At 37.7% G+C, this 25,463-nt stretch overlaps 1 protein-coding gene and 1 long non-coding RNA gene across 3 annotated transcripts in view; one reads left to right on the top strand and one right to left on the bottom strand.

The window, feature by feature from the left end:
- Positions 1 to 408: 408 nt before the first annotated feature.
- On the bottom strand, positions 409 to 24,464 carry LOC116668947. Of its 2 annotated transcripts, XR_004326257.1 has the most exons (7): positions 24,322 to 24,464; positions 22,793 to 22,945; positions 16,081 to 16,308; positions 15,442 to 15,538; positions 14,252 to 14,350; positions 13,254 to 13,501; positions 409 to 598 (listed from the first exon to the last, which is right to left on the bottom strand). It is a non-coding gene; the product is annotated as an uncharacterized LOC116668947 (long non-coding RNA). The 2 variants fall into 2 exon arrangements; XR_004326258.1 differs by lacking the exons at positions 22,793 to 22,945; positions 24,322 to 24,464 and adding an exon at positions 17,931 to 20,495.
- SLC8A1 (solute carrier family 8 member A1) overlaps positions 17,471 to 25,463 on the top strand; it is a 394,688-nt gene continuing 386,695 nt past the window's right edge. The window contains exon 1 of the mRNA XM_032497385.1: positions 17,471 to 17,686. The gene's annotated coding sequence lies outside the window, so the exon portion shown is untranslated. The remainder of the gene's footprint in view (positions 17,687 to 25,463) is intronic.

Genomic DNA, 25,463 nt, shown 5'->3' with positions numbered 1-25,463 from the left:
AGTGATATCATATCTTCCTAAATCCCTAAATTTTATTTTAATAGGCTGTTAACATTCTTAGTTATCATCATAGCAAAGTTTTAAGATTTTCTTTTCATAATCAAAGCACCTACCAAGTGCTTGAGTGAATGACGGGGTTTCCCAAAGACAAGTTCAGGCACTACTGATAGTATTCTCAAAATAGAGATGTTGGAATGAAGTAGTGGAAAGAATCCTGAAGCTGCATCGACAAGATGCAGACTAAAACTAACTTGGAATGCTTCCAAACTGCTTGATTTTAAACAGTCACTTAACCCTTAGGAGTCCCAGAGTCTTTACCATGGAGATGGTAGCTCCCGCCCCAGCCAGACCACAAAGTGGTATAGTAAGCACATAGGCGGTCCTATTTAGAAGGACCTATTTATTTTTTCGCTTTCAAAAAGTACAATGCAAGTGCATATGTTTGTTCCCCTTCCGTCTGTCACTTGCCTCCACCCTTCTCCAAGAGGTACCTGGACTCTCCAAGCACCAGCACGGCAGACACAGCTCTGTGGGAGCAGAAGACCCCAGGTGGCTCAGTGAGGCACCCAATGCAGACAGGCTGAGACCAGAGACTACCCTGGGAAAAAGGAATTAGAGAAGACAGTGATATAGTAGGGTAAAAGAATCAGAAAAAGGTATCACATATCTCCGTTATGTTTGCTAGAATTTCTTTTGCAAAATGTTATCTATTAATATTGTCTATTTATTTCTTACAAGGATACATGTTTGATGACACTTTCAAGTTTTTTTATGGAGTTATCAAGGGCATCTAAGAATAAATAAGGACAAGGTTAATCAAAAAGGCTACAGTGGAAAGCACCTTTGTAAAGGCTACATTATATTGGGAGAGAAAATCAACACTTGATCCACAGCTGCTGAAAATATATGATAATTATGGCCAATAATACAGTACCAGAAACAAAAGGAAGGAAGACAGCATTAGGGAGTCCAAAATGCTTATTGACATTAACTTGCTGTAAAGGAGAGAGCATGAGATAAAACAAAATGAATGTTTCTAACATGCAATTATAAAATAGCCTAACCCCAGGGAACCCTCTTATGTGTAACTTTATTATGCATATTAAATTAATCATGAAATCATAAATGTTTCTGAATAACTACAACTATGGGTCAAGAGCTATACTGTTATCTCAAATAATTTTCAGTACATTTTACAAGGTGATTGCTATACCATCCCTTCCCCACCATCATCTGCAGATTGGAAAACAGACTCAGAGCAAAACACTGAAGTGCACTGAGGCTAACAGGCTACCTGTTTGCCGCTTCTTTTATTATCCTTTCTTTGCCTTGGAATCAAAGATTTGCCTTGGCTTAATAATTAACCATAGCAGGATGCACTTGTTCTCTGAATGAGATATATTCTTAGCAAATAGTAAAAACAAAGATTGAAAAAAAAACTTATTTCCATCACCTTAATTTCAAGTAAATGAACATCAGGGGGATTTTATGGCCCAAACTATTCTCTTCTTCCTATAATTAGAAAATCATAAAAAAACACTTCCAGTAGGAAGAAACAATTTTCTAGATTAATAATAGAAATAGCATATAATTATTAGTAAGGGAATATTGTTTATTAGAAGAAATGAAGAAGCAGTATATTAATCCAATGAATATTTTAATATATGTGTCCCAGAATTATTTTTCAATTCATGTTTATTTAGAAAAAGTATGATGCTGTTAACAAAAATACTTTTATTTTTGCAATAAGTATAAAAATAAAAATGTGAATGAGAAGTTCATGTAATTTCTAATGCTAAAATAGCACTGAACTGTATCACTGGTAGTATTGACAACCTTAATTAAAAAGTCATTTAATGGTAATGTTAACAAACCTGGCATATTTTTTTTGAGTCAGATTGACACTTTTCAAGACTCAAGCATAACTGATGTCCCTTTGGTAAAATGCAGAGTAGAATCTGTGAAGGAGCATCTGATGTAGCAAAATTAAGGTCAAGGACTCGGCAAAATATGTTATAGGCTGTAACAGATGTTCCCACATTAAATCACATTGCTATTAAAAACTATGCAGACATTCAGTTGATAAAACCTAGAATCTCAGAACTGTAGAACCAGAAGGGATTTTTAGAGACGAGTCATTATCATTTTAAAACTGAGGAAACTGACAAGCAAAGAGGGTTAAGTGATTATCCCAAGGTCCCAGAGTTACCAGTGTCTGGACTTGAACCCAAGTCCTTTCTTGTACTCCAGGTTGTCTCTCATTTTGACAAATGAAGGGACATTTTAATATTTCACTTAAAATATATTTAGGGTAAGTTATCCTGTATAAAATTAAATACAGGAATATTAAAAAACCCAAAACCCAGACCATTGCATCTTTCAACCTTTCCCAATTCCTGCTCCTGGATATTGCCCAGTCTAGTATTTAATATTAAAAGACACACTTCAAAATGCTACCATTCTCCAGGCATTAAAAATGTCTCAAGCTAATAGTAAATCTGCAACACATTTTTTAAAATTTGTAATGTACCATTAAAGATTGGCAAATATTAACACCATGCTAGTGTGTGGGTACCTCTTTAAAATCTGATGATGTACAAATAATTTCTCAGTTGATCTTTCACAAAAGTTATTATCCAGAGTTTGGGTGCTAATACTAAACTTCTATCAATCATAAAAGATTTGGCAACAAATGGGCAAATACTTAAACCAGCAAAATCAAAAACACTACAATGAGGTTAAACGCTTTCTTTCACGGGTAAATCAAGTTGACAGTGGAGCAACAATACACTTAGAGGGAAAAATATTCTAAGTATATTCTAAGATGCATGTAATATAGCACTTGTGATTTGTAAGCCCTTATCATGGACTGGAAATTAGAAAATCTGAGTTCTATAATAATCTCTTCTGTGATGTCAGGAGGGATTCTGACCCCAACTTTTCACTGACCAACTGGGATAGACTTTGCAGAGGACAGACACCAGTACAACAAGGACAGTACACTTGACTCTCATCCCAATAATAAAGATGTAGAGCTAATAATCTCTTCTCATCTTAGCCAATGGCAGAACTGGTCATCGGGTCATCATAGCCAATGACCTGAAAGTGAATATGGATTCCTCACTTGGGTCCACCCCCTCAATCTCTAATCATTCAACTTTATCAAGACTACATCCCACTGCTGTCTCTTTACATCAGTGGTTCTCAAATGTATGGCCATCAGAATCCCCTGGAGAAATCTGCATTGGTGACGATACAAAGGCCCACACGCTATCCCACTTCAAGGAGCCTGCGCCTCCATGGGCTTTATTAGCTATCCAGGTGATCATGATATGGAGCCAATTTGAGAAGGGCAACTTTGATGTATGCTCTTAATTTTCCTCTGCCAGATAAATGCATATGCCCATTAATTGGTCTGCGTGACTCCAGCTTCTCTCTCCACCAATCCATTCTTCAGCCCGTCAACAAACCTGAAGTCCAAGCTTAAAAAAGTGCTTATCACACTTAACAGAAGTCCAAATTTATTACGCATTTAAGACCCTTTAGGATTTGGCTTTAGTCGTCTCCTCCAACCGCATTTTTCATCACTTCAGATTACATGCACATTCCCCTAATGCATAATACTTTCTCAGAGTCCAGGTCTTCCTGATAACCATTCACATATTCATTCAAAAATTATTTATAGAGTTTTTACCATCAGTACAGCATTGGATCTAATACTGGGGATAGGTGGTGAAGAAAAGGAAATCATACTAGTTCTCCAGGAGTGAAAAATATTAAAATGAACACATTTAATTTCATTAGTCAGGATGAATGCTGCAAAGAGTAACCATAGGGTGTTAGGAACGCCTAAAATGGGGGCCTCACCTGGTCTGGCAATTTTCTGAAGTACCTTCCTCAAAGAACTGATTTTCTAGCTAATGTTTTAAGTTTAGATAGAAATTACCAGATAAACAGCAGGGGTTACAGAGGAGCCTTTAAAGATAGGGAACAGTATGTGCAAAAGTCTTGTGGTGGGAGGAGAATTACATTTTAAAGGAGCTCAAAGAAGGTTATATAGGTTAAAACGAAAAGAGGTGAGTAGTCAGAGATAAAGTCGGTGATGGGGCAGAAACCAGTCGATGTAAGCGCTTGTTAGTCATACCTTTCCTTTATCCTAAGGAGAACTCAGAGTCATTGCATACTTTTAAGCAGAGAATTGTCTCAGATTTGCATTTGGAAAGATTGTGCTGACCACAATTTAGGGAATGGATTAGATGAAGGAAAGTACAGATCATGTACTACTTCACAGATGGCCATTACAGCAGCCCAGGAGAAAACAAATGGGGCTCGGACTAGCCTCTGATCCCAGAGCTGCAGCAAGAAAAATGGTAAGAGATGACAGACTGAAGGCATGCTTTGCACTCTACTCAAATAACCATCTTTTTTCCCCCACCTCATCTTTTGGTTCCATCTGCAAAGCCTACATTAAATCAGGCCTTCCTACTCCAGTTAGCTTAGCACTGGGCATTACTCTTGCTGTATTTTAAATATTGGGTTATGCATCTCTCTTTTATACTAAAATGCAAATTATTAAGGGCAGGGGCTATGCTTTATCTTTATCTCCACTGCCTAATTCTATGTTTCAATAAATATTTGAAAGAATTGACTAGGAATTGACCAGCCATGTGATCCTGGGCAAGGAATCTAACTACTTATAGACTTCAGTATCATCACTTAACAAGTAACCTCATCCCCTCACTGGGGCACTGTGAGCCCTTAGAGCCAAATCCCAGCAAGCAAATATCTTTTCCTGGCACTGAGGATATACTGAAACGGAATCAGGAAGATCCCAGCAGGAAAGATTTAACTGAAAAGGATTTTAGGAAGGAGATTTTTATATATGTTGGGGCAGGGTTCAGGGACCAAAAAGAAGAGACAAGTGTTCAGGATGTCTGATATCATGAAAGCTCTTCCATGCCTACACATAAGGTAATAAGGAGAAGAAACAGTGTCAGGGAAGCCTAGTGGGGGATGGAGCTGTGGATGTGGATCTGTCCAACAGCAGTCATGGCCAAAAGAAGGGCAGCCTCCACCAGGATTGTGGCCAGTCAAGGAGTGAGCTGGTGTGGCAAGAGGAATCCAGTAACCAATCCACCTCTTCTCCCAGCCTTCAGTATCTTTCCAGTGCTTCTCATTGACTGAGCCCTCGTGAAAGCCAGAGGGCAAGAAAATTCAGGTGAGTCTGTTCTTGGGGTTGATTTCCCAGGCTACTGAGCAGGATACAGAAGAGGGAAGAATGGATCCAAGGAGGCAAGTGGAAAAGAATCAGCATGGGAAAAAAAGTGCTACATAACTCTTTAAGAAAAACATGGGAGAATGAATATATTTCTTTAAAGGACTTTACTTGAAACTTTAATCAACAAGATACATATCAATAAAGTAAAAGGTCAGCCATTAGCTATGAAAAATTAATTTTCTTTTTTTCTCATTTTCTTTCTTTTAATTTGATTTTTGACGTATACTTGATTTACAATGTTAGTTTCAGGTGTATCACACAGCGGCAATTCAGTTATACATACACATACATACATATTTTTTCTTTTCAGATTCTTTTCCGTCATATGTTATTACAAGACATTGAATATAGTTCCTTGTGCTATATAGTGGGTCCTTGCTGTTTATCTATTTTATATGTGGTAGTGTGTATGAGATATTGAATTTAGTAAGCCCAGAGAAGTGAGTTCAATAAAGCCCTCTTACTAATGATGAGGGCCAGATATGAGCAAAAGTAAGAATAGTGAGTACTAAATTAGGAGATCACAGAGCCATGGAAATCATGGCAAGAAAGGATGAAGTAAATAGGCAAAGTGGAGGATAATACAGGCAAACCCTCAGGCCTGGAGCTTCTGCTGTCTTTCACATTTACGTCCACATCTATATTGGAAGGTCAATAACAAAAACCTTTCCAATCAAGAAATCAAGAGATCTCAATATTCACATCATTTTACATAATGTTATTGTAACTGCAAGAAAATATCTCTATACTATTTAGAACTCAGAGATTCTCATCTCACATACTCTATTTAATTTGATTGATTTGAATATTTATTTCAATATTAAAAATATTGATTTATTTTTTATGACCAACAACAAGGTCCTATGGTTTAGTACAGGGAACTATATTCAATAGCTTGCAATAACCCATAATGATAAAGAATATGAAAAAGAATATATATGTATAACTGAATCACTATGCTGTACACCAGAAACTAACATAATATTGTAAATCAACTATACTTCAATTTGAAAAAGATTATGGTTAGGAGTGTGAAACCAAATAAAATTCAGTACATCCAATATCAGTGGAAAGAGTCTTCATATTAACATCAATAATTACTGCTGATCAACAGAGAATCTACTATGTGTTAGGCAGGGATTAGAGGCTTTGCAAACCTCATCTTTTCCTACTATCAAAACTGCTTATAAAAGACACTGTTAATCCACAACCTTTCAGAGGAGGTAACACACCCTGCCTACATGACGAAAGAAAGTGGGAAGACTGGTTTCACACTTGGGTCTCTGCACCTGCAGCTCTCATTTTCTCCTCTACATGCCGTAGCCAAATGAAGCAATGGAGCTGCCCATAGTTCAGGCTAAGGAAGTGGTTGATAAGTTCCATATTTAGATAGAGGAATACTAATGGGAATTTACTTCCTTTTCTAATTAATTGGGAAGAGCATATCAGAAGAGACGGAAATTGTGAGCTAATTGGTTCAGGGAAATGAGATAGGTTAGTTAAGAGTACACGATACCTAAAAAATAATAAAATAATGCTGTTTGCAGCAACATGGACAAAACTGGAGACTGTCATTCGTAAGTGAAGTAAACCAGAAAGAGAAAGAAAAATACCATATGATATCACTTATATGTGGAATCTAAAAAAAAAAAAAAAAAGACAATGAACTTATTTACAAAACAGAAACAGACTCACAGACATAGAAAACAAACTTACGGTTACTAGGAGAAGGGAGTGGGAAGGGATAAATTGGGAGTTCAATATTTGCAGACACTAACTTTGCAGATGCTAACTACTATATATAAAATAGATAAACAACAAGTTTGTACTATATAGCACAAAGAACCATATTCAATATCTGGTAGTAACCTATAATGAAAAATATGAAAATGAATATATGTATGCCTATGTATGACTGAACTAATATGCTGTACACCAGAAACTGACACAACATTGTAAACAGACTATACTTCAATTAAAAAAAAAAAAAAACTGAGTGTGCTTCCACTCAGGCCCAATAAAACAGCAGATCCAAAAAAAGAAAAAAAAGAGTACATGATACCCAACAGATGTTTATTAAAGAGGGAAATGAGCCTCACCTAGAGTCATAGGGAGAGTGAGCAGGCTGGGTCTGAAAAGTGTGGTTTCAGCAAGATGGAAAGATTGAAGGTAAGATTGCAAAAGGACATACTTAGCGATAAGGAATTGCTTGTGGGAAAGGGTGCTTTGCAAGTTGGCCTTCTTGGCAGACTTCAGATGTTTCTTTATGTCATCTACCTACTTGTTTTATTGACTTATGCAATTTCTTCTTTAACTCTTGAAAGCAAATTTGATCGCTATTTTCCATGCACACGACTAGGTGCCTGAGCATCTGAAGATAAAGTGACACGTTCTTCCCCTTCCTAGGGTTGCCCATCTAGTGGAAGGACACAGAGCCATACCAACAATGTCATCTTGAGTGACAAGTGCTAAAATAGCTTCTGAAGATGCTTCGGAGACACAGAGGCAAAAACACCTTTATCATTAAGAGATCACAAGGGTTTCTTTTTAAAAACTTGGCCTTGAAGAATGAAAATCTAAATGGGTACAGAAAAAAATATCAAGAAGGTTTTAAGCAGAGAGAATGACACCTGTGGAATCTTTGAGAAAAGAGGCAAATAGTTTAACACAACCAGAGCGGAAGGTGTTTGTGAGACAGGGTTGGAAGATGAACCAAAAGAAGCAGGCAGGTGCCAAAGCAGGCAAGAACTTGTATAGCGAGCTGGGGAATTTGAGAGTAATCACAAAACTCTGGGAAACCCATGAAAGGTTTAAATCAGCAGTGATAAAATCAGATGAAAGCTTAGTAAAGATCATATTGGAGACAATATGGAGGGAAGATAGGAGGAACTCCAGATAGGAGGCACAGAAACCAAAACCAGTTTGGAGAGCTTGCTTCCAAACCCAGGACATCATGCAAATCATTGTGATCATTCCTGACACAGGAACACAGGAGAAGAAGCGGACTGGATAGGAGAAAATGAGAAGTTTTCAACTGCATTATTTTCTCGTGAGTTGTCAGCATTCCTCCTTTAACATGTTAAGAAGGAGCAGGGATAAAGCGGGGATCTGATGATGCTTGTGTTCATTTTCTGACCCTGAACTGAACAAAGGCTTCCCAGGAACTGGGATTACTGTAAATATACAGCACTGGGAGAGATGGGAGGTCAGCTGAGCTTTAACTGCTAGGGGCAGTGGGAGTGGGAGCCACCCGTTTTCACACTTTCCCATAATTTCTTAACCCTCGTGGTTTCAAGAGTATGAAAGACGCTGCTTCACAGTCACGTGATGCTGATCTTTGAGAGGAAAATACTACTGCTCTGTTGGGAACAAATGCACTCACCAAGAACATGGTTTTTTTGCCAAGCACGTCTTCATGCCGTGACAGATTAGTAAGTGGTGAGCAGGAGGGAAAAACAACTCACCCCCAACCTCGGAATGGATTTCGTACCTGCCTCACTGCAGACAAGAGACATTATAAATCTGATCAGAGTAGTTCAATCAACAGAGCAAACAGGTTCCTAGACTGGAGAAAAGGCTAGATGACTTTTGACTTTTGGTAATTCTCTTGACCTAGAGAATTACCCAGGCAACCAGAACTTCAGCTTCTCTGTCTCCTAAATGAGCCTGGTTAAGTGATGCGCTCTCTAAACTGGTGCATCTCAAATCAAGCTGAGTCTGATATAGTTTGGGATCCACTGCTCCAAATATAAAGATCGTAGGGAGCGCTGGTAAACAAATACATTTCATTTGGGCCCCCTCCCCCTAAATGGGGTCTGAAAAACAGTGTGACTCAGGCAAAATGTCCAACATCTCAGCAAATGAATGGTAGTAACTTTGTAAAACTATAATATGGCTATAATAAATAATGCTCAATGACAAAAAAATCTTTGGTTATTTTACAGTATTGCTCAAATGTGGGAACAGCACTCATTAAAACACTTTCTTTTCACTCTTCTGTTGCAAGCAGGATTCTCTGGTGGCAAACATGAGAAAGCCAACATAATAATTTAAGGAGAAAGTAAAAATTACGGAAGGTCATGGGAGTGGCTCGTAGGAATGAAGGGTAAGATGATGAGGAAGCTGATAGCAACATGGAACATTTAACTCTGGGGACCTAGGTAGCAGGAACCAGCAGATGTCTCTCCTGAGGGGCAGAAGAGAAGAATGAATTCCTTATCAAGTCGAGTAACAGCTTTTATAAATGATGTTCAGGAAAGAATAAGCCTGCCTGGAAAAGAGTGATGTCGCAGAGTAGGAAAGCACGTTCTCTAGAACTCCCCACGCAGAGTCAATCAACAAGTATATGCTTTAGTTCTTTAGTTAGTGTTGATCCCCTAGTGAATTACACTCATTTAAAACTGGAAACAGCCCAACAAATACTCTATGTAAAGACCATGCCTTAAAGGAAGACAGCATGAGGAATAATAACAATAATTTTTTAAACCTGGCTGTATTCTCTTGACATCCATCCAAGTACTGCCAAAAAATAGGTGAAGTTGGAGGATGATAAACTTTCTGAGGCTGACAAGCCACGGGAGGTCATTGGGGCAAAATTTTTTAAAAAATTAAAAAATAAAAGAAGAAGAAGAAGAAGAAAAAGGAAACTCACCTTGTAAGCGGAAAATTAAAACTTGATTTAGGCGGAGTTTATAATGAAACTGAAAATTAGTTCCTTTCAATGTGTGTCAAATTTTCTTAAGATAAATTCCCTAATTTATAGGACCATGGATAATATCCAGCCCAGCCAATGGATAATTATATTTAACTGCTATTTAGTTCAACCAAACTTTCAGTATTTGGATGATACTTTAGTGCTAATTGTCACAGAGTTAAACCCCTAAGTCTCGGTGATGTAATGATAGAGCTTACAGGAGTGATTGCAAGCAATGAAACGTGTTTTCTTAATACCACAGAAGAGTAGGGAGAGCAGTTTTCATTTTGGAACCTGGTGCTCAATCTTACACTTATTTTCTATGTAGCTTTAGGCAGGCATCTTAATCTCTTTAATCCTCAACCTCATCATACAAAAGGAGACTGGTAACTAATTACCAGCCCTGCCTATTTCACCAGATTGTAAAATGCATCAGGCAAAATGACTGGTGGCAAAATCACTTGGCAAATTCCATAGCCTCCTCTGTATATGCAGGTTAATTAAATTTATGTTGACATGTTGTTTAACAATAAACTACAGGAAAAAGATGATAGTGCCTTGGCTTTCTTGACTAGAGGCATTAAAAGCAGTATTAATAGAATTCATATTCACCACAACCATTTGGAGCAATGTTTCGCAAACCAAAACAACTTTAAAGTTAACGTCAATGCGCCAAGTTTATGCTGTCACCCTTAAAAAGAAGTAATTTATGTCTGTAATGCATGTATCTCCATAAACTGTTTCTTTTTTAAGACCATGTGAAACAGCACTAAAAAAAGCTGCAGTTGCCATACCACCTTTGACATGCCATAGCATGAGGATAATTAATATTGCATACAAATACAATCTCAAAATATTGGATAGTGAGCTCACTGCTTAATTGCTCTGAAAATGATAGGGTATGTTTCCTTGAGGCTAAACCACTGAGAAATTTTTTTAATTGCCCTTTAATAGAAATCATACTGTATTTTTAGTCTAGAGAAAACAATCTGTGGGAACCACCTTCTCCCACCCATGTCTTGGCAGTGGGAACGAGTATCCCAGATCAAGACTATTTACTGATCCCCATGGCAACGAATTGCTTTATCTTGCATAAATCCTCATATCATAAGGACCCAATGGTTCTCTTAACATGGCATCTCAACCCTAAAATAACAATCTTGATGTGAAATATAACTGTTTTAAACAGAGCAAGTTTTTATAAAATGTTGCTGTAATACTAGAAAGTCGTAAGTAGCCCCTTGCACCAGCTTTTCATTTTGGAATAAATCCTCTACCATTTCTGAGTAAAGACGCCGGAACTTTCAAAGGAGGGATGGAGTTAAAAGTTGTGCCTTTTAATCTGTTCCTTGGCAGAGCACTAAATGGAGTGTAGCGATGTTGGGGCCAGGGAATTGAATGATGTCCTACCTACATGTAGCAAAACTCCATGGAGACGTGGCCCAGGGTCACGGGTTTCCTAGGTGCAGGGTTCATTACCCTCGTGTTCTCCAGGCTGGCAACAAGAAACGAAATCCCTAAAAGCTTCATCCACAGTGAGTCCTGATCACTTTACAGGGTGCTGGATGTGTTAGAGCATACTGGCTGAAATTTCAAACAACACAAGAAGATTGAGTTGTACCCAGAGCTTGCTCTAGGGTCCTCCGTGGGAAAATGCGGTATGAATACCAGTTAGTGGTATTTTATCTCATGGTCAGACCTGACACATCTCAAGCCTACAGGATCACACATGTATTTTAACACGATTAGTGTTCCATAGATCATACTTCCGTACGAATACATTATGAGTTTTGTTTGAGAGAGTGTAGCTGGTGGTACAGATGTTCCCTTTCCCTATGACAGCTTCCCCTTCAATATTTCAAATGCATTAACACTCAGCAGGTGAAACTCAAATACTTTTTTTTTATCCTTCAGAACAATTCTTTAAGATTGCAAATGATTTTTAAATCAAGGTCGAGTAAGCTGCAACCAGATGTGTCATTCATTGATTTTTTTTTTTTTTTTTTGGAGAGATTTAACATTTCTATGCATTGTAACATCCTCTTTGGGTTAATGAAAGCATTGGGAGTCAATGCTCTCTGTTCTCTCCTGAAAGCCTATTGTTCTTTCTCATTTTTCAAGTGTTTCATGAACAAATAAAAGAACTTGGCATTGTTGTTAAGAGAAGGGTTTCAATACTCTGGACCCCCTGATTGTGCTCTGAATCATTTGCCTCTGCCTTTTGCATTCTAAAGGCAACTGGATGAAAAAGAGTGTTGTACATTTCAGCATAATCAGAACAATTCCCCAACAAGTGTAGTCTGCCCAGACTCCAGCTTGCCTCCCCAGGTTCTAAAATAATTGCCTTTTTTTTTCCAACTGAAATTGTCTAGTGAGAGTGCTGGTTGGGAAGAACTGGGTGAAGAAAGCCAATGACTTTAAATCTCATCGAAGTCAAGAATTTCATCTTATTCATATTCGTATTCCATGTGGTAACTGGCCCAATCAGTGCTTTACATAATTATAGGAAAAAAAAAAGGAAAGTAAAGATTTCTGAATCATCAAACGGTCTTTTTTGTAATATAAATAGGAGGAGGGTTTTTTTTTTATATTATATTGATATGGAAATCCTAAAACAAAGCACAAAGTATAAGTTTGGGGAAAACTGCTTACATAGGTAAGTGTCCATCTGTCTTTCTGTGTCTGTGATATGTGTGATATCTGAAGTACGACTGTAAAATAATGAGGCTTAAAAAAACCACATATTTTGGACAATATATTGTGTTGCAGTGAAGTTCAATTAAATAAGGTATGCTAAAGTGCTCTGCCAACTCTTAAAGGGGTATCCAAATATAAATGTTGTAATTTTAGGCTGTTCAACAATAAATATTTATTCAGCAGTTCCTATGGTCTATACCAGTAAAATAATAACACCGGTAGAGACAAGGAAGAATAGAATGATTTTGCTCAAAGCTGCACAACTGCAGAAAAGGGAGAAAAATTAATATAAACATTGAAGGCAGACTGCAGAGGCAAAGCATATTAAAGATCATTTAATGATGAAGCATTCGCATCTGTCCAATATACAATTTGGCTCTGGGATATATTGTTTCTTTTATCTGAAAGAGCCATCTGTACCATTATAATTTCAAATCATGACAGTTCAGAAGCTGTCATTAAGTATAAGAATAAACTGAAGAACTTTCTTCCTCCTCTGCAGACAACACTGCAACCTACGGACGCAGTGTGAATGTGGCAGCAGAAAAAGACGGAGAACAAGATGGATTCATGATACCTTCATACCTGGAGTCACTGCTGACTGTGTTTGCACTTATTCTCAGCTGCCATCACTCAGTCTCACAGCTGGACAACACCTCTCATTCAAAATAACCCTTCAGTTCTTGATTGCTTCATATCAGGTCGCTGCCATTTCCAGCTCTCTCGATCAGAATACATGGCTTTAAGATTTGCCTCTTTATATCCTTGAGGTAAATGCACAAGCAGGGGGATCCTTTGAAACAGCTTATTACACTTCCCAGTGTTATCTGACTCTGTTAACAAGTCAAAAACAAATCATAGTGACTAACGCTGTTATCAAAGAGCTGTAGTTTCTGTTTTCCTGTATTTGTAGATAAGAAATCTGTTGAGTTTTTAGTCCAGAGATTCTCTCCCTCTACTGTCCTTAAAATTTTACATGCAGGCTAAAAAGACTGAAGAAAAGCAGAGTGATTGATTGAAACTGATTAATTCAGAAAGCAGTCTCATTAAAGTACCCCGTAGATAGTTCTAAACTATCTTAAGTCAGACAAGCTCTCATTTGGAAAAATACACATCTTCATGTAATGTCTGTCCATTTTGCTAAACATTCACCTGTGCCTTTTTCCTGTGTTAATAGAATAGCGTAGACAACATAAACAATAATTTATGGACTTAGATGGTTGTAATGAGGTTCCAGACATGGTTAGTTCCTAAGAAATGTTTAGTAACATGCAATTTTTTGCAAAGGCTCTTGATTTTTATTTGGAGTCAATGGCCCAGTGTGTTTTGAGAAATGTTTCCCTGTCTTTTCAGCCTCATCATCACCACTCAGTTCCCCCAAGTTAGTACCAGCCTTACTGGCCTTACTCAGTCTGGTTCCAACTAGCTCATTCATCAGTGCCTTTAAGTCACCTTCTCCCCCAAAAATTACTCCCTGAGATCCAGCTAGGCTGTTGAGAGAGAATGGTTAGGCATTCATTCCAATGTTTTCTCTCCACTCCATTGTCCAACAATTCTCATCAAAGTACCTTAAAATTGCTTACCCTTTATTTTGATTCATTTCTTCCAGCTCTGTCTACTGTAACTCAATAGAACATATGTCAACATTCAATTTCTTGTAGTAAGCTCTAATGGAAAAGAATCTGAAAAAAATATATATATATGTGTGTATGTATAACTGAATGTCTTTGCTATTCACCTGAAACTAACATTGTAAATCAACTACACGTCAATGAAAAATAAAATAAAAAAAAAAACCCAACACTTCTTCATTGTACTTTATTTTAGCATTAACGTCTCTGCCTGTTCTGTAGAGATAAGCCCATGGACATAATCATGCTTAATGAGGCTGTCTATATAGGAAATTAGTATAGACTTTAAATGATACATTATTAAAATTAGTATGGCTTTTAAGCACTGATTTTTTAATACTCAGTATCTGGTGACAAATAATCTTTATAATAGCAAAACCTGAATGGATTAAGGGATGTTGTCTTAATATTTCTTTAGGAAGTTATTTATTTCTTTAGAAATTCATTTATTTAGGAATAGAACACTGAATTACATAAACACTATATTACATATTTTGTTTTGCTTTGCTTTACTTTTAAAATTAGCTACAGAACTAAATTGTCTGATAATTAGAATGTCCCACGCCCACCCTGGAGGGAGGACCATGTGTGTCACATAAAGGCAAAGCGTGCCATCGGACTCTGTGACGGGCTATAGACCTCGGAAGCAGGAGGAATCTGAGACCAGTTTAGGCTTTCCATTCTTTTGTTCAGGGGCTTGTAAGTAGAAGCTTGAAAAATTTCCTTACAAATAATAATAGTAATGAAATATTTCTCGCAGGTCCTGGGACAGGAGTTTGGAAAGAAGTGAAGACAAGAGGGCCTATCATTTGCAAGTGGCACAGAACTGCACAGTCAAGCCCTGTGAAGGGACCAAAGAGACGGATTTACCCAAAATCATCTCTCTGAGTACTGCCAGCTCAGAGCCAAATTTCTAATAATGACTCCAAACCAGCAGATCATGTAACCTGCAATACAAAGATACGTAACACAGATAATCAATCATGTTAGCCACAAGGACGGCAAGGGAAAGAGATATCCTTGTTATACAGAGCTCTTAGAATTATTTAAGAGACCTTCTGGATGCAATCTGTTCTATTAGGGACAAGGTCTCTGCTTTCCAGTGCCCTGGGCAGAATTTAAAGAGCAAGCAACTGTATTACCTTGGCAGATCAATTTTCAAACTTTCCGAAGCCCCAGCACTTCATTCTGATCGGTGATAACACATGCTACACCTCTCCACCATTTCCTTCTTCTCTGCTAACACGTGAAATTCAACAGTTAACTTAGAGCAAGACATTGCTTTAGGAGCAAAGAAGACATATAAGTATTTCCTCCCAGAGTGTGCCAAATTCCAGCGAATCCACCAACCTGTCTGCGTCTGTAAACATTTGCTGCTATGACTGCTCTAGTATTCTATTACCATCAAATCTTTTATTCGATTTTTTTTTACTTTTAACTCCTTTATTGTGGTATGATTCCTGTACAGTAAACTACACATATTTCAGATGTACAATTTGATGAATTTTGTATTTTCATCAAATCTTATCAAGGAGGAAAATAAGATCTTATAAAAAGCAGCAACTTTAACAGTGCCCTAACTCTTCCATTTAATGTACCCCAAACCAAAATCCTGAGCCTGCCACTTGAGACACTTTGGGTTTCCACTGTCCCCTTCAATCACCCCGAGAATCAGCCGAAGTGGACCCCTCACAATTAGCCAAACAGATTCTGTACCATGTTGCTTCCCGGCTTTCACCCCAGCACTTCTGTCCACCTGGGATTCCTGCCTTCTCACTTACCATTTATTCCCTCAGGAACTCAGGACACATGTACTTGGTACTTGATCTGTGCCAGGATTGGTGCTCATCTCAATCCCATCCCTGCTTCAAGAGTCAAGAGTCCAATTCAAAGCCAGGCAATTAGTGCTTTTGCACAGAGATTATTAAAACCTAGGAGTCCTCAAACTTGCCATAAATATGTCTGTTTTGTATCCTTCTCTCTTTTTTCTTTTATGGAAATGTTGAAACCTACATGAAGTAGAGAAGATATTATAATGAGCTGTTTGTTCACAGCCTGAGAAGTGTTTACCTGTTGATGACCTGCAACAACCATCATCTGGCTCATCTTGTGTTGTCTGTCCCTCTCTTGTTCCTCCGGAAAATTTTAAGTGAATCAGTTCCATTTCAATATTCCAAAATGAGTTATGCCTGTATGCCTCAAATTTCTTTTTTCTTCATTTTCCTAGCAAGAGACTCTACAAGAAGTTTAATATGATTTTGAAAAAGTTAGCCAATGGGAAAATGTTATTTGGAAGATGTGTGTGTGTGTGTGTGTGTGTGTATTAACCTCTTATTCCACGAGTAACAACAAATTGAAAAAAAGAGAGAAATTTAAAACCTGAAAAGCTAGATTTCAAAGGCACTGGAACTTCCCAGGGGCATATCTCTCACCTCTCTCTACTATACAGAGTAGGATTTGTCCCCCTCTACGTCCCACCCCCACCACTTAAAATCTAGGTCACAGTTACGTGTCATTTAGTACCCTGACAGTTAACAAATGTAGTCGTTCATATTCTATTCAGGTTTATATTATTTAACATTAAAAAGAATGCTTCCTAAATCTCAAACCATATGCTAGATGGTAGCTTAGTAAGAAGTGCCACAATTATCCCAAATGAGAAGCTGCTCACATAGGAACCCGGTCTCTCCTTCTCTCCTAGAAATGCTGATGACTTTGACCTACCGCTGCTACCTTATCCTTGAAGATAAACAATCCAGTGTTAACAAGGTGAAGAAGAGTCCCAGGTAAAGAAGTACAGCATGTACTTATTCATCCCCCTACAACATTATCTGCCGTTCAGCCATTCATTCCCCAACATTTTTTCAGGTCTCAGACATATCACTAAACTCTTTAGGGATGAAACCCCTGCTAAGGAACAAAAACCATGTCTCTGTTTTTGTAAAGCTCTGGACACCCACATCCTAACAGCTCTGTGTGGGAATCAGGTAAAAATTGGTTGTTCTCTAAACGTCTGGAGAGTAAAAATGCCAATCTGAAAATGTATTTGCAAAAAGGCATAGTGGCAGGATGGTGGGGTGGGAAACGGGCCTGGCTGGAAGGCTCTCTATATGTGTATTTTTATCATCCATGTGTTGGATGAAGCGGAGAGCTGCCAGATAGCTCCTTTTCGACAGCTTGGAGTTACTGTTGGGAACAGATCCATGTATGGAAGCGAAAGCCGAAAGGCACAGATAAGCCGAGATCCAGCTATGCAAACCATGTTTAGAGACACTTAAAGGACAAGAATCCCAGGTCCTTTCCTTCTGGTAAACTTGGAGAAGCCATCACCCTGGGGTCTTTTTTCGCATCCAGCCCATGCGGACTCACCCGCCCGGCTCCACAGAGGTAGGTGCGGGGCTTTGGGGATGAAACGTATCTAAAGGATCACTCGGGAAAATTCCCTCCCAGGCTCTTCACAAGGGAAGCTGACAAATAATATTTTGAAAAAGAAGAAAGATTTGGTTTGGGGCTGGTGACTGAGAGGTATTTAACAGCCCTGACTACACAAGACAGGGCAGCTTGGTTACATAGGGAACGTGGCTGCACAGATTTGCTGCCAAATACAATCCCTTTGTCCCGGGTCACTTACTGTTCAGGTTTTTGTGGCTGTGAATCTCCCTCAGTATTGCCAGCACCTTTGAAATGGGCCCCAGCTTCCCGTGGGCTCTGATACTGTGTATTTCAGGGGAGGGAGGGAGGATTTGCCCTTTTCCTTGCTTGCCCTGAAACCAGCATAAACTCACATGTATGGCTAGTTCCTCCTTAGATATAGGAAGAGCTGCCTGTAAAGGACGTTATTATTTTTGGCAGCTGAAGTCATTTTTGCAGTGTTTCTCAGCAGATCGGAGGTTGATTACATCCTGTTCAAAGATTCTTGGGTTGTTTTCACAAACGTGGGGTCTTGCGCAAGTTGAAACTGCTGAAACCAGCTGTTAGGCACTGGATTTTTCTCCGTCCCTTTAGCATTTTTCCTTCTTTCTTTTTTGTTAATGACTGAAAAGCAAGGAGCTTGAGGGGAAAGCTATGTGATTGTAGCTTTGCCTTCAGTGATGTTTGGGGAATGGTGGATTGTGGCAGAACCACAGGAGCTAGATGTCTCTGGGGTCCACAGTGAAAGTATGAATAGGAAGACAAGAACCATGTCAGAATCTCTGTGACTCCAGTCTAGTTTCCAGAATACTGGCTAACCCAGCCGAAGCATAGCACTTACTTGTTGAAATGCTACGCCAGCTAATTACCAAATTGTAATCATTAGATCACGAAAGCAGTTCTTTTAAAATTGTTAACCAAAAAAAAAAAAAAAGTGTTAGCAAAATCTGTGAACTTCTGCAAAACACGGAAGTCAAGGGAAAAAATTACAGGTCATATCTAGAAAATGTGTTTTCAAGACTGAATTAAAAGAACTTCTATACAAGATAATGGAATTTAAATTTAAAATTGCTCTTGTTGAGAATAATATATCCGTATTTCAAGTAAGCTTTGAACCAACTCTTCATTTAACTGTTTTTCACCTTAGGATAGAGCATGAGTGGGGAAAAAAAAAAGAAAGAAAAATTGAATGTGATTTTTTTCCTTCTCTGATGACAAAACATGACATGGGAAAAGATGAATAAACAAGTGTAAGAATATAAGGAAATAGTTTGTAATGCTGACCAAGGAGATGTTCTTTGGATAAATCAGACAGCCAGGAAAGGGACATAGGTGAGGTGACTAGTTATGTGGTTGCTTCTTTCAAGTTGTGAATGTACTATAGTACCAAAAAAAAAAAAAAAAGAGAGAGAGAGAGAGAGAAAACTTGATTCTATTTCATAAGAATACATTATCATTATTAAAATAATTCTAATTCAAAAATATAACGTTTTTACTGAATTACCCCTTCTCATGTCTAGTCTATTTACACTGACAGTGTATTAAATTAACAACACATTCAAACTCACCCTTTCCACATTTCTAAAATAGGCTATTTTACTTTATTTAAAAATACGAATATTCTGTATCTGCAGGAGAGAGGGAGAGAGAGAGAGAGAGAGAGAGAGAGAGAGAGAGAATAAACTACGCCTTCTTTTTTTGAACTAACCAAGCTAACTAAGCTGTCATAACTCTAGCTAAAGTGGAACAGGCCTACCAAAGGATGGTTTTAAAATACTTAAACACTACATACCAGCCAGCTTTCCAAAAGGAACAGCACAGCAGGAGTTTTGGGCAATTTTCAATACGTAAAAAGTTATTAGAAATCATGTCACTAGTATCAGTGATCAGATGCAATGCATATATGTGATCTATGTGATCAGATGCGATGCGTATATATGATCTATGTGATCAGATGCGATGCGTATATGACATCATCTACTGTTTTCTCATTTGCTTTCTGCCAAGTACGTTTCCAGTGTGTGCCCTTCGTGAGAAATGTCTGTTCCTTTTCCTGCTTTTCTTTAGCAAATAAATTCAAGAAGGGTAATATAAGTAATAAAGAATGACTTGCTGCTATTTTTATATATAATATGTCATCCATGAGGGGAAAATATGACAGTCAAGCTACTTGCCCTTTTGACTTATGACTTCTTAAGCATTCACTGATGACTGTGCATGTAGAAAATCTTGCGATTGTATTTTGAGAAGAGAATTGGAAGTGTTGGCAGTTTTGGTGTGAAAAAAAATGACTGAATTGCTTTCTGCTATAGTTAGCTGGTGGAGAAGCAAACTCATGGTGGCCGAGAATGATAGAAAAGTTGAACTTTGTTCTAGAGCATAAAGCACAGATTTGAGGCTTCTGTTTACGTGACAGAAGGGCCAGACTAGTTGGCTCCTTGAGCTACAATGAGCAGGAGGAACAGATGTTTTTAGGGGTTTTGATGGGGTATAGATCCTTGAACGTTGGGGGAAAATTAGTGTAAAAGTAAGAGTAGAGATTTACTTCTCTAGAGATGTGAAAATCTGTGGCCCACAGGAAAGGTCTTTATGTTTCAAGGACATGATAATGATGGTTACTCTTAAAAAAAATTCCCCTGGGAGCTTCAGGTCAAATAAAATTTTCTCCTGTGATTAAAAACTGTGGACACTGAGTGGTCCCAGGCAAACTACTGAAGATTTCAAGAGCTCTGAAAATGACAGAAGGCGTGAGACTAGCAGACGGTACTAGGGAGGAGTCTGAAGGCCAGAGAGGCTGTAAATTCTCTCCAAGGTCAGTGAATGGAAAGCAAAGGACTCCAGATCACCTGGGTTTCTGATCAGAACTGCTCTGCCCATGCTACACCTCTTTCAATTTCTTAAAGTTACGTGGTATTTTCAAGTGTCATGGCAAGATACCAGAAGAAATTTCCATGCTGGAGAATTGCTAAAGTCATTTTAAGTTCTGTAAAGTCATGAAAGGGGAACAAATCCCCATGGTACTTAGTCTGCTGAGGACAAAATGGCCTTTCCTATTCCGCTGACCTTGTCCCATGAGTTGAGCCACGGTTCTCAACCCTAACGGCACATTTAAATCATTTAGGATGAGTGGTGTCCACTACACCCTTGATGAGCTAAATTTGCTCCTCGGGTCCAAGCAAATGTAGTTAATTTTTTAAATTTACCCCATGAAATTTTAATGTGCAGCCAGGATTGAGAACCACTTCCTTTTTACAATAAAAAAAAAATGATAACCAAATCCAATTTATTTCAATGGGGGCAGTTAACAGAAATGTGTTCTTTCCCAGAAAGGTGATTTCTTTGGAAGTTTGATTGCTGTAATCTTTGCTGACAGGGAGTTCCTATTTAAAGGTTTCAGAACACTTAAAAAAAAGTTTTCTCCATAATAAAATACTGATATAGATCTGTTCAGTATCTCTCATACTCCCTACCCTGAAATCTATGTGAATACTAGCCACCATTATTGAAAGGTAAAACATATATATATGTATATGTGACATGAATTCTTAACTACAGCTGCTAAGTGAAATTTTATATTGTCTTAGCAAATTATCAAACAGTTGTCTTGAAAGGGCATACTAATTCTGGATAGCAACAGTTTTATTAAGGATTAGGCCAATCATTGCCTTTTTTTGCTTTTTGCCTTTCTAAATGTCAAGAACTTTGGAAAGAGGGTGTGTGACTTTATGCAGGAGACATTAATTTATCATATATCAAAATACATGACTAAGAAACTAATGTTAGCCCCAAAACTAAGAGGTTAAGTTGGGCCACAAAAGACTCCTTCCATTTAAGTGGAAAATGAAGACTCAGAGCTCTGTAAAAAAGACTCTGGGCTGAACGCAGGTAGAGATATAAGAAATAATTCCTTTAGATGTCAGCTCATGGTAAAGAAGACTTCAAGAAAGCGGGCTGAAGCAGTGATTAGAATCATGACTGCTGAGATTGGTTGGCGTCAGACAGCCTCAGTTTCACTCTGGCTCTTCAATGTATTGATGGCTCTGTGACTTTGGACAAGTAACGTCATCTTTGTATGCCTCTATTTCCTTCTCCGTAAATTGTAGACAGTGATAATCACGCTAAAGGAATTAAGTGGCAAAGTGCCAATAGTTTAGCATGATAACCTGTAAGTGGTGGTACCATCTTTGTAAGCAGTATGAAAATCAAATGGATTTTTCTTAAGAAACTGATTTTCCTGTCACTAGAAATATTAAACAGAAGAGTGATCACATCACAAGGAGAGCACAGATGAATTCTTAAACGCCTTTCAATTTAGTTTCCAAAATCAGCCCACCACTAATGTCGAATGTTTGGGAGATACTGATTAAATATTCTTTGGTTCATCATGAACAGTGAATTCCCAATTTACTCCAGATCACACCATGGTGAGTCTGGAAACAATCATTTAAAATATCAAAATTAAATACATACAGATATATATTCACTCATGAATAGAGACATACAAAAAATATTTCAAAAATGAAGTCATATCTTAGTAGAAGAGAAAGGCACCAGTTAAATCATTTTTCTGAACAAGGTCTGTTTTAGGTAGAGATAGAAGAGTACATTGAATATTTACCCTATTCAGAGTAATGTATTATATTCCAGTTAATAATAACATACAATAGTCATTATAACTTGAGTTCTTCAGTCTGTCCAGGATCTTGCCCTCTGAGACATAAGATGCAATCACATATGAACTGACATGTATGCTATTATCATTATTCTATTATCAGTCACAAGCTACTGTTGAATTTCATTTAAAGAAATATAATTTTAACAAACTATTTCTAAGTCCTAACTAATTTTACCTCTGCTTTACACATATGGATAAAATATTATAAAATAAAAATTTTTTTTTTTTTTTTTTTTTTTTGCTTTAAACTCTGAGTTCTAGATTCAGGCAAATCCATCAAGTCCACTTTTTATTGTCATGCTGGGAAGGTTACTTAATAACTATCTTGACATGTGTTGAACTCTACTATTTTCCAAGCACACTTCTAAGTAAGTCACATACATTAATTTACAAATTCTAACACTTACCCTAAAGATAGGCAGTTATCTTGCAAATAAAGAGCGATGCACAGGAAAGTTAAGTAATGTGCCCAAGGTCACACAGCAAATAAACAGAAGAGGCAGGATTTGAAGTCTGTTCTTAAGCCTCTGTGTTATACTGTTCCACAACTGTTTCTTGGCCTTTTAAAAATAGAAACAAATAAATTAATGTATGAAAAAATTTAAGTGCAAAAATATTCAATAGAGTGTCTAACAAGAAGTAACAGCAAACCATGCTATTCTTCTCAGATTATTGTTCATTTAACTTAATCTGTTTAATGAGTAAGCTACTCATTTGAAACAATGTGTCTGAATATTAACTGTATAAGAAGAGTACTGACTGCCCTTTATAGACTAACATTTAAAAACTGCCAGCTGGACATATTTCAGAAATAGCGGTTAAATTATTATTTTGTGACTGTATTCCATTCTCTTTCCCTCTCTAGCATATTACTAATGTTTTAATAAATGTGTGCTACAATTTTTACATTTCCCCCTTAACTTCACCATCGTATAGCAAGGATGATTTGTATGAAAATGATAAAATGAGATAAAAATTATTTAAATGAAAGTATTCAAGGACTCATTTCACAGACAAATTGTATTTAAACTCCAATTCAAAATTTAAAACGAAGAATAAGAACTCTACTTGGCCTTCAACTTAACATTTTAGATTATGCTTATGAACATCAGACTTTCAGGAATTCAACATACAATTTTCACCAATGTTGTAGAGTTGTGTATTAGTTTTATGGAAATTATAATGAAACATATTTTAACTATGACTCTGCAAACTATACAGAAGTTGGTCACTTATTTTTTTGCAAAGAGAATGTAATGAAAGGTTACCTCTTTCCTCTCCACTTTTTATCATGCATGTGTCCAGAAATTAGAGGTCAAATCCACCTTCTACCACTCTGTTTTCACTCTACTACACATTCAAGATCATTTATTATATTGTTTCCCTGGCAATGATTTTGCTATGATTAATTTAAATATTCCTTTGCCTTAAAAAGAAAAATATCTCCTGTGATTCAGGTGAGGGATAGGGAAGCAAATAAAAGATTAGAGGCAAACAAAAACTGGGGTTCCTGCAAGTCCCACGAATCTATAGACCCTAAGAGGTTACATTTTTTTGTTGATCAACAATCAACAACCATCAACCATATCAGCAAACAGCCGTGGTAATTAACTTGAAATACATAACTTCCTGAGCAATTCAAAGCATTGAAAAACTAAAACAAAAACACAGTATGCTGAAACCCAAAGCTTCATTATAAAGAAACAAAAATTTAATAACACTTATTAAATTAGCTTACGTTCAATATGTGTGCCCCAAAGCCGCAGTTTAAGCCCATGATCTTTTGGGGAACACAGGCTAAATAAATAGAGAATATATGTCCCAAAGCTCATTTTTTTCCCCTCAAAAATCCGTTTGGATCTAGCTAAAACAAAATGTGCCTAATTTACTAGATAATCTTATCTATTTTTCAAAGGAATATGTAATAAATACTCACCGAATAGTTTGAGAACCAGATCTTCAAAAGTTCACCAAGTTGTGACCTTCCAAAGCACATCTTCCAAAATGTGATCTGAGAAGGAATTATTCTTCAATGTCTTTGGTGAAATAAAAGGACCCATTATCCAAAAACAGCATCTATGAAATATTATATAAAATGAATCTCTGTCTCAGATATGCAGAGGGCACACCAACATGTCACTAGCTCTAAGAAATTCTGGAGAAGGCTAATCTGGGTCTGACCTTGTTGTTATGTTAAACAATGGTTTAGAGTCTAGATGACATGTCGCCCATTCACTGCCCTCCCTGACCTCCCAGCATCCATGGCAGGCATCACTCATGTCATCGTTACTGACTAGCCGAGATAAGTCTCAGAGTCATTCTCAGTAGATTGTCACAGGCAGCCACCACTAATTCACCAGAGTCAATACACAGGATGAAATGTCCTGGAAATAGTTAACTTGAAATTAGTCCTTTCTCTGGAAGAATTAATTTGACATGGCCTGTGGTTGTCACACAAAGGAGAAGCTATTTAATACGTCTCTATATGAAAAGAATAGAAGGATGCTAGCTTACAGAATGCCTGTTCAAGTTCCATCTTTAACAGCTGTATCCATATACATGCAGAGCTACCTTAAAAGGATAGAGAAGTCTTCTGCATATTGTTTTTGTGGTTTGGGGAGATGATAAATGCACAAATCAAGTGTTCTTTTTTGATTTAGATTCAGCCTGCCATAGAAGATATGTTTGTGGACTTGGGTGCCTGTATGCCTGTGGGCTTTTTGTTCCCAGAGCGCCTAGAATTGAGTGCTCTCCCTCGCGTTTCACATGGATGTAATTATGTGACTCTGTCACTATCCTCCACGCATTGGGTTCCCAGAGCTACATCCTATACCAGGAGACAGCACCGAAGAACTGAGTCTGGTGGGGCAGAGAATCACAGAAATAGGCTGCCACAAGGCAGTTTCAGGAGAACTAGGAGAAAGAGTAATAGGCCAGCAGTGACGTGGATGCAGGCAGCGGCAGGTGCAGAATTCTGGAGGAAAGAGGAAAACACACCACATGCGGGATGGGAAACCAATGACAAATAGTCCGGCATTGCAAGAAGTGGTTTTGGGGATTGTTTTCATTTGTTTTTTT

This window comes from Camelus ferus, chromosome 15, assembly GCF_009834535.1.
Source record: "Camelus ferus isolate YT-003-E chromosome 15, BCGSAC_Cfer_1.0, whole genome shotgun sequence".
NCBI classification, from domain to species: domain Eukaryota; kingdom Metazoa; phylum Chordata; class Mammalia; order Artiodactyla; family Camelidae; genus Camelus; species Camelus ferus.
The sequence above is the reverse complement of the archived record's forward strand: the minus strand, read 5'-3'. Positions and strand labels throughout refer to the sequence as shown.